Genomic DNA, 10,000 nt, shown 5'->3' with positions numbered 1-10,000 from the left:
CGCTAGCATATATATATATATATATATATATATATATATATATATATATATATATATATATATATATATATAACTACTTAATTTACTCACATAAAATTGATATACGAAAGTATAGATTTATGCGTAAACTTTAAGTATTTACTTCAAAATTGCTCAATACGCAGGTAGAGCTAGTTAGTAATTTATAAATATATATAGGGATTAAGCTACACTGAATATTCCGCGTTTCATCTACTCTAGGACTCTTCAGTACATTCAACAATAAAGAGTCCACTTTAGGACTCTTCAGTACATTCAACAATAAAAGAGTCCTAAAGTGGATGAAACGCGGAATATTCAGTGTAGCTTAATCGCCATATATATTTATAAATTACTATATATATATATATATATATATATATATATATATATATATATATATATATATATATGAGAGAGAGAGACTGACAGACAGACAGAAAAGAGATATTAGACTAAAAGAGATAAATCTAATACATGAAAGGCTATATGTTTGTCTGTCTGTTCGCCTCCATATTTTCAAACTCCATCTCTAAAACTAAAAGTCGCAGATCGGCGCTAGAGGCCTCAAAAGATTTGATTTTTTGTGGACCGTTCTTTTATGTGTCTTTAGCCTGTTAAAATAGTTTTTAATGGGTCAAAAATGGGTCAAAATCCTTATACATTTTGTACCTTCATCTTAGTTGTTTTTTAATCAAGGGAAGTCCCCCCCCATCCGGCTAGTATATAAAAGTTAAGTAGCTCGTTCAATAGATATAGAACTACTGAAAAACAAGCGACAAGCAATAGTTCCTCTTCCTCCTCCTCCCTCTCTTCCCCCTCTTCCTTCTCCTTTTCGCTTTTTAAATGTTGATGTCACGCCCAATTGAACCGATTTTTCAGACAGTCTGGCCTCAAGTAAAAATGATCGCTTGATTTTGAAACGAAAAATAAAATAAAACATCTTCAAATAAAAAGAAAAGAAAGAATCTCTTGAAGAATTGACATCGACTAATAGATGGATTCGGGTTTTCGCCATTCCTTTAATTAGATGTTCCTCATTCTTTTTCATTGTCTTCTTCTTCTTCTTCTTCTTCTTCTTCTTCGTTTTTTCTTTTTCTTAATAGTTTTTTTTTTCCTAGATTTCTATTTTTGAAATTTTCTTCCCTGTTTCTGCTACTTAGCTTTGTTGTTGTTTTTTTTTTGTTTGTTTTTTTCTTGTGGTTCGTTTGCATGTCTTCACGTTTCTTTTTCTTTTTTTTTTGTTTCTTCTGCATCTTCTTCGTTTTTCTTCTTCGTTTTTTCTTCTTTGTTTTCATCTTCTTCGTTTTCTTCTCCGATTTTTTCTTCTTCGTTTTTTTCTTATTATTATCATTTTTGTATCCCATTTTCCTTTTCTTCTTCGTTTACTTTGTTTGTTTTCTTCTTCTTCTTCTTCTTCTCCGTTTTGTATTATTATTATCATTTTTGTATATCATCATCATCATCATCATCATCATCATCATCGTCACAACCACATGGCCACCATAATGTTGTTATTAACTTTTTTTTCGTCTGGCAGCCTTTGCTTCCTTATTAGTGTTGTTTGTTGCGTTTCTCGTCTCCTCTGCTGTTCGACTTGTTTACCAAGAGAAGCCGCCATTGTATGCGGAATTAGATCATTTTTGTTTTTATTGTCGGCGTCTTCGGCCTCCCCGCTGCGAAGCCGTTGGAAGTAGAGTTTCAATTGTCTCGCCAATGAGTCGTGATGTGAAAATCTACCAGACATTTCACACACCTCGTTTAAAAGTACAATCTATTAACGAAACAGTAAATAATTACACGTTCATATCTAGTCCTCTCTCTCTCTCTCTCTCTCTCTCTCTCTCTCTCTCTCTCTCTCTCTCTCTCTCTCTCTCTCTCTCAACACACACACACACACACACACACACACATATATATATATATATATATATATATATATATATATATATATATATATATATAAATATATATATATGTGTTATGTAGCGGATGTCTGGGACCATCCGATACAGAACGGTTAAAATAAACCCCCTTTAAGAAACTCGAAAGGAGGGCATCGAATATCGATTGTCCACCAGTACAAAGGTACAAAGTGACAAAAATAATTACGGCGTAAACAGAAAAATCGGACGACGATTTTTTGTTTACAAAGTGAAGTGATTGTGGGGGAGATCGCATATTTTGCTGGAATGGGACATTCCTTGGCGAGAACAAAGAAAGATTAGAATGTCCTGGAAAACCAATTATTGTCAAGGCTGGAAACGTGTTTGTGAAGGCACGTGCAATAAACAAAAACAATAGTCGCCCGGCTAAAAAAAAATGGGTTGCTGGAGATCTGGGTCAAATGCAAGCAATGCATTTGTAAACAAAACTAAAACTTGCCTGGTAATTGAAGAATCAATTATCGACAATAGAAATGAATTAATCAATCAGTGGCAAGCAAGCCGAGATCGTATTAGTGGAAAAATACTGGAACAAAAATCCTGTCAATATAGCGACGTGATTTTTGGAGTCAAGAGGAGAAGAAGCAGGTCTGAGGACCGCCGAAGGACGTGCGATTGTCGAAGTGAAATCACGTTCTCCCCCCCCCCTCTGATCGCTCAATGAAGGGAAAGCCAAGCCTCAGAGATGAATTTTTTTATAACACTTTATGTACGGCTTTAGTTAAAAATACATTTGTATACGAAAAGCAATCGTGACTTACGTCTTTGATTTATGTTCTGAGTTACGCCTGATCGTTATGTGCATGTCAAAACTTTGTTTCAGATACCGACGTTGTTGTGACAAGCTTGACCATTGATAAGTCAGCGCGAGTGTAAAAATCCCGGTCAAAGGGAAATGACCATGCTGTCTTAGCAGTTGCCATGACAACCGTTTAGCTCGAATCGTAAACAAGTTAAACTAGCGGACGATCAATAAAATTAACGGCTACTGCGTTTTTGTTACAACCGGGGAAACCTACTAACTACTACCGTTCCCAACCTTGGGTCCTGCGTAACATAACATATATATATATATATATATATATATATATATATATATATATATATATATATATATATATATATATATATATATAGTGATACCTCGGTTGTCGAACATTTCAGTGGTCGAACAACTCGGTCTCCGAAACAAAAATTGTAGATTTTCTTGTCTCGGTAGTCAAACGAAATTTCGGAGTTCGAGCAGCCGTATTCTTCAATGGAACGTTGTAATTTATTCGTGATACTTTGAAGTGTAGTGTGACGACTCATCCTCACTCCAACGACGTCGCCACACGAGTCTGAACTTTGCGACGAGAGTTAAATTTAGAACAGCATCATCGCGACCCCTTCGATAGTCTAGACGGTGTCTGAGTTAATTTTAGCACAAAAGTGTGGCACCGGAATCACGCAATTCGATTGGTCGACCCCTTTTTGCGTGGAACAACAAAGGACATTGAAGTATCCAAAAATTAAAAAGATAAAAAGAAAAGGGTCAGTGGGTCAGTAAACTTCAATACGACGAACGAAGCGGATGTATCTTGGGACGAAAGTAATTAATTGCGCGAAAAAAATACGTTGTTCTAATAATCGATTTAGCGTCGTGTAAAGATTTCAGAATAAAAGAAGAAATAGACCTTCCTTTACCATGGATAAAAAGAAAGAAAAGAGAAATTAAAGCAATAAATCGAGTGCAAAACGGAAAACTGAAAAAGACGATCCATTTAAGGAGGAACTGGTAGAGAAATATGAAAGAGAAATACCTGTGTCAGCGCTTTCGAGGGAATATAAAATGGCCGTGCAATCCAATGTATAAAATCCTCAAGGTTTACATATTAAAGGGGGCTTTTAAAATTTGGAATTAATTAATTCTATTTCAGTTAATTTAAAGGGGAAATATCGTTTCGGTTGTCGAAAATTTCGGCGTTCGAACAAACATCTGGAACAAATTATGTTTGAATACCAAGATACCACTCTCTCTCTCTCTCTCTCTCTCTCTCTCTCTATATATATATATATATATATATATATATATATATATATATATATATATATATATATATATATTACACACACATAATTTGACAAAATGTCTATAAGGATGAGCAAAGAGGATGTGAGATTTTTCTCACAAGGTTTTTCCTTTGTCAGAATCGAAGAAAACCATACAGAAACCTTGAAACTTCAACGTAAATTTTATTAAAGTAAAAAAGGGTCCATATTTGCAAAAGATGCGTTATCTTCAGCTATCTGCCGTTCCCGAAGGGAATAATTGTTATCTTCGATGAACGCTGGGTTGAAATTTCCGCTGACAAAGGATGCGCAGGTTGATTTGTTGTGTTGACTGCCAAGTCGAGCTGCTAGCTGGGCATACATGAGTGGTCCTTTTCGAATACTCTCCAATTGCAGACAATGGCGTGTCAAACAGTTGACTCTAAATTTGTGTTGACGCACATTAAATATAGAAGTACAAACGTACAAATAAAAATTCACCCCACTTAAGGGCATTGGTAATTGCAATAATGAAGTTCCGCTCCACATTTGAGCATTAAAACGTCTCGAAGCAGCAAAGTATTTTCGCTACCTCGATTCGAGTGAGAAATCCACGTCTTTTCAATGCTACATCTTTCTGGATTCTTATCTGAAGAGGAAATTGGCGCCAAAGAACATTCTCGGTAGCCAGTTATAAGATGCAATCTGATTAGTTAAAATCAATCCGTGGGCGGAGAAACCGTCCAATAAAAGGCTTACTTATTTCTGCAGAATTTCTTACAAGGATGTCGTCAATTTTCTCAGAGATGCCCTTAAAGATAGTAATTCCGCTGTTATGGGAGCGATAGAAGGCAAATATGAATGCGGTGTTGTGAACGTCCTATGTCCTATACGTGCTTCCGGGTAGCACTTGTTCATTACCAATAAGTGCTACCCGGAAGCACGTATAGGACATTTTTTTTATCTTGATAACTCAATTTCTGGCCAGATAGTGATTAAATGGCATGTAATCATTCTAGTTAAATCTGAAAAGTAGAGTATTCGTTATTTTATTTTTGTGTGTGGCTGCATATGAAGTCACGTGATTAAAATCGAGTATCATTTAAAAATAAAGGAGAGTGGGGACAGAGATGATCATATAACTAGAAGCAACCATAATCCCTTAAGCTGCTTGGACATATGCTTTATGACAAAGCGTCCCGAACTCAAAAAAAAAAAAAAAGCTTTCCTACTATTCAGAATAAATCGGCCAGGTACGCTTTTACTATTGATGTACGACAAATTAATGCACTATACAGTCACAACAAATTTGTCCTGCTAATTCTCTATTCGTGTGGTACTTATGTACGTCATTCGAGCAATCTAGTATTATTGTGTCAAAAACAATATGAAGAAAACGATTTTAATTTAGACGGACGACCATATATATCTATACTCCCGTACATTCGTTTTTCTTTCATGTGTATTGATATTCATATTAAAACTCTATTTTCTATTTATTTAAAACGAAAATGCAATTTTCTTATATATGGGTTGTGGGATTGCATTCACTAGCAAAAGATCTAGCTAATTTGCATATTCTTTTAAACATTCATTTTAATTAATTCCCCATTAGTTTTTTCGGTTTTCTTATAAAATTACCATCTTTAGTAAACTATTACGTGTAATTATATTCATGCAGATATTCTACATGATTTATACTTGCATAATATTTGCGTAAAAAGTTTATAGTAAACACAAAATTGTTTCCATATATATTTATGTATGCGTATATATTTTTGTTTCATCTATCTATCTATCTATCTTTATATATATATATATATATATATATATATATATATATATATACACGTATATATTTATGTTTAATCTATCTATCTATCTATCTATCTATCTATCTATATATATATATATATATATATATATATATATATATATATATATAAGTGAACGTGTCTGTGTATCTGTGTACATTTCCTACGCAATAACTCTCTCAATTTTTAGTCTACAGACTCGAGATATACAGGTTACTGAGATTTGGGAAAATCGATGTGATCGGATTTTGGCCAGAAATTTGGCGATTAAGGGGTCAAAGTTCAACGATTTGACTTTTGAGTACTCTACCAAACTCCTCCGACAACTTTGGGTCTACGCACTTGAAATTTTAGATATAGGTTCCTCGGACATGGATCTAACTTAATAACTTGATTTGAGACCAAAACAATAAATGTTAAGGGGTCAAAATAGGGGTCAAAGATTTAAAAAAATTGACCTCTGCAGTCTCTTCCAAATTACTCAGACAATTTCTGGTCTAAATATTTGAAATTTTGCATGAAGGGTATTCAGAGATAGGGCAAGCTTTTTCATCAGTTTGGGTCGAAAATTTTTAGTTACCAATATATAAATGTATTTATGTATGTCTGTTTACATGTCTGCCTTAAACTTTCAATAGTGGCGACGGATTTTACCAAGATCAGTATAGTTTTAAAGTTCGATCTTTCATACGATAAATATCGAAAAATTGGCTAAAAATATTAATATCTTCCCCTTCAACTAGGGAATTTTCTACAGGGGGGGTCACTTTTTTCGCCGATATTTTTTAAAGTTATCCTCTCCTTTCGATCGTTTAGCCTTAATTTAAAAAAATGTCGCTTCCGGTTTGGCGGTGGTCGTAACAGCATAAACGTTAGGTTTTACCCCGTTCTTTTCCTCCTTTGCGGTGCGGATTCGAGCCTGCCTTCCTACTACCACTTTTTTTTTTTTTTTGCTCAACATACACATCCAAACAACCGGCCAACGCCGGGTGCCCATGCTAGTATATATATAAACTTAGTAATTATATATACATATATAAACTCGTCTGTCTGTGTACATTTCCCTACGAAATAACTCTGTCAATTTTAAGTCTACAGACTCAAAATTTGATATACAGGGAACTGAGATTTGGGAAAATCTATGTGATCGTTTTTTGGCCAGGAATTTCGCTGTTAAGGGGTAAAAGTTCAACGAGTTGACCTTTGAGCACTCTACCAAACTCCTCCGAGAATTTTGGGTCTAAAAACTCGACAGTTAAGATATATGTTCCATGGACATGGATCTAACTTAATAACTTGATTTGAACCCCAAGCAATAAATGTTAAGGGGAATAATAGGGGTCAAATTAAAAAAAGTTGACCGCTTTTTTTGTTCAACATACCCCTACAAACACCCGGGCAACGCCGGGCGTAAATGCTAGTATATTTATATTTATTTATTTATTTATTTATTTAGACAAGTATTGCTAAAGTTAAATAACATGGAGTAATCTTGCTTAATAGTTCCATAGTCGTCTTGGCCCATCTGTTTTGTTTTTTTGTTTTGTTTTTTGTTTTTTGTTTTTTTCGTTACACAGATTCAACCGAGTAACGTGCTATTTAACAATAATTGTCTGAATGAAAACATGCTGCCTAAACACACACTATATATATATATATATATATATATATATATATATATATATATATATATATATATATATATATATATATATATATATATATTAGCAGAGTACCCATCGTTGACTGGGTTAAAAAACTGCCTACGGAAAATGGACTGTGATTGATGAAAGTATAATAGGTTATGAAAAGGAGGTGGTTGTAAAGAGATAGGTTTTGATACTAAAAAATTTTACCATAAGAAAAATATGATGAAAGTAAAGATAATTTTCGCGAAAATATATTTTTTTATATCAATTTTGTTTCCATTCGTAGCCAACAAAATGATGTTTCCCTACAAAGAGAAAATGTTATATATATAATAATATAAATATACAAGAAATAAATGTTACCATAGTCAATAAAAGTTACTTTTATGGTAGAAAAGTTCATTGGTTTGTATTTTTAAGTAGTTTGTAAAAAAAAAAAAAATTTTAATTCACGAACCGGTTTTAAAAAAAAATTAAAATGGCAGCGACTTTGAAATGGAGAGCCTCGTTTTCAATTTGAAGGAGGTGCATTCTGTGTTAACAATTTAAGATAGTTCCGTCAACATAAGGAATATTTATAAACATATTTTAATGTTTTTCGTTATTTTGTGCTTGAGGAATATTCGATTATGGCATGTGTAGTTTATATAATATTCATTTAAGTAGTTATCGCCTCAAATTTCGTTTTAATTTTCGTTCGCTGAAATTATTTCAAGTAAAGAGCATTAAAACCTATTTCAAAACAAAAAAAACATGAACTGAATTTTTATTGACTATGATAACATTTATTTCTTGTATATTTATTTTTTCGGGTAGTTGTTTGTTGGCTTTTCTGCTTAACACTCTTACTAAATAATATCGACGAAATATCGAAAAACAATGAAACAAAAACTGTTTTGAAAAATAATGAAGCTTTACTTACTTTAGTAAAATAATCCAAACATCAAAATGGGATATTAAAAAAGTAAACACGCAATTACTTAGCTTTTATATTAGCTTTTTAAAGCAAAGAATCGATATGAATAAGAAGAAAATGACGCCCTTTTCAAGCAGGGCAGCTTCGTTTCAGTTTTACAGTATTGTACGGTGTAGTATTGCGCCGTCGGATTCAGGGTTGTACTGTTGCAATGTAAAGAACACACAGAAGGGGTTGCAATCAACTGAATTCCTTCTAGTACACTGACAAAAAAGCTTAAACAGATATATAAATAAAATAAAAAGGTTATGTAAATGTTTTTAAAAAGACACGTAATCACGTGAGCAGGATATTTTCCTTTTTTGACACGATAACAAGTAACGTTCTTATTTTTTATTATTTTTCTATTTATCTATTTTCGAAAGAGTGCCACATGAAATTGGAGAAGGAAAAAACAGAGTTATGCAAAATTTGTGTCGAGAATTGTTTAAAGTTCTGATTTTTTTTTTGCGGGGGGCTTTTACTTTAATAAGAACGTGAATTTATGAGGTGAATTTATTCGACACAATATGATTCAACTCAGAAAAATAAATAAAAGCTAACGTGAATTAAGATTAAAGTTAAGGTGTTATTGTGGACCCCACAAGTTTTATGAACCACCGTTCTGCCAGATCAAACATACCCATTCCCGATCCTCAATACATCTTCTATCATTATATGTAATCAGTTTTTTTTAATAGTCAACCATACAGGAGCCTATTCGTGACCCCCCACACACGTTCAGCTTTATATATATATAAAACATTAATTATATATATATATATATATATATATATATATATATATATATATAATTAATGTTTTTGAAAAAAGAAATCCAGCAGAGTCCTCAATTATAAGGAAAATCCGAAAATAAGAGCGTATCTCTCTCTCTCTCTCTCTCTCTATATATATATATATATATATATATATATATATATATATATATACACATATATACATATATATATATATATATATATATATATATATATATATATATATATATATATATTTGTTTGTTTATAGGAAGTTTTTAGATAAGACAAGTCATTGGTACCGTCAATTTAATTTCAAACCCGATAATTAGGACGAGAGATGAGTATTGCCTGACGAGAGTTTGATATAGGTATCTAAAACGGTCATAATTATCGCGTTTAAAACCGACGGTACCAATGATTTGTCTCATCTAAAAACTTTCCGTAAACAATATATATATATATATACATTACCACATAATTTTAAATTAGATTATGTGTTTTAAGAAGGAAATTTCGAATTTTAATTTTAGGGGTGACGAAGATTGCATCGTCTTTTTTTTTTTTTTTTTTTTTTTTTTTTTTGTTATTTTTGCTTGTTTGTTTTGTTTTAATTACTACCGAAATGAGAGAAAGGGAGGATGAGAGTTGAAGAAAACGTTCACCAGATATCAACCCGACCTCCACCCTTTAAGGATGAGTTTGCAAGTTGACGAATCGTCCGGTCAACGCATCTTTTTGACCTCTTTTAGCTCCGGGTACCAAGCGATAAAAGTGAACAAAGAAAGAAGGAGAAGAAGGAGAAAGGGAGATTTTGTAAACACTCTCG

This window comes from Euprymna scolopes, chromosome 26, assembly GCF_053919585.1.
Source record: "Euprymna scolopes isolate OS-2025 chromosome 26, ASM5391958v1, whole genome shotgun sequence".
NCBI classification, from domain to species: domain Eukaryota; kingdom Metazoa; phylum Mollusca; class Cephalopoda; order Sepiida; family Sepiolidae; genus Euprymna; species Euprymna scolopes.
The sequence above is the reverse complement of the archived record's forward strand: the minus strand, read 5'-3'. Positions refer to the sequence as shown.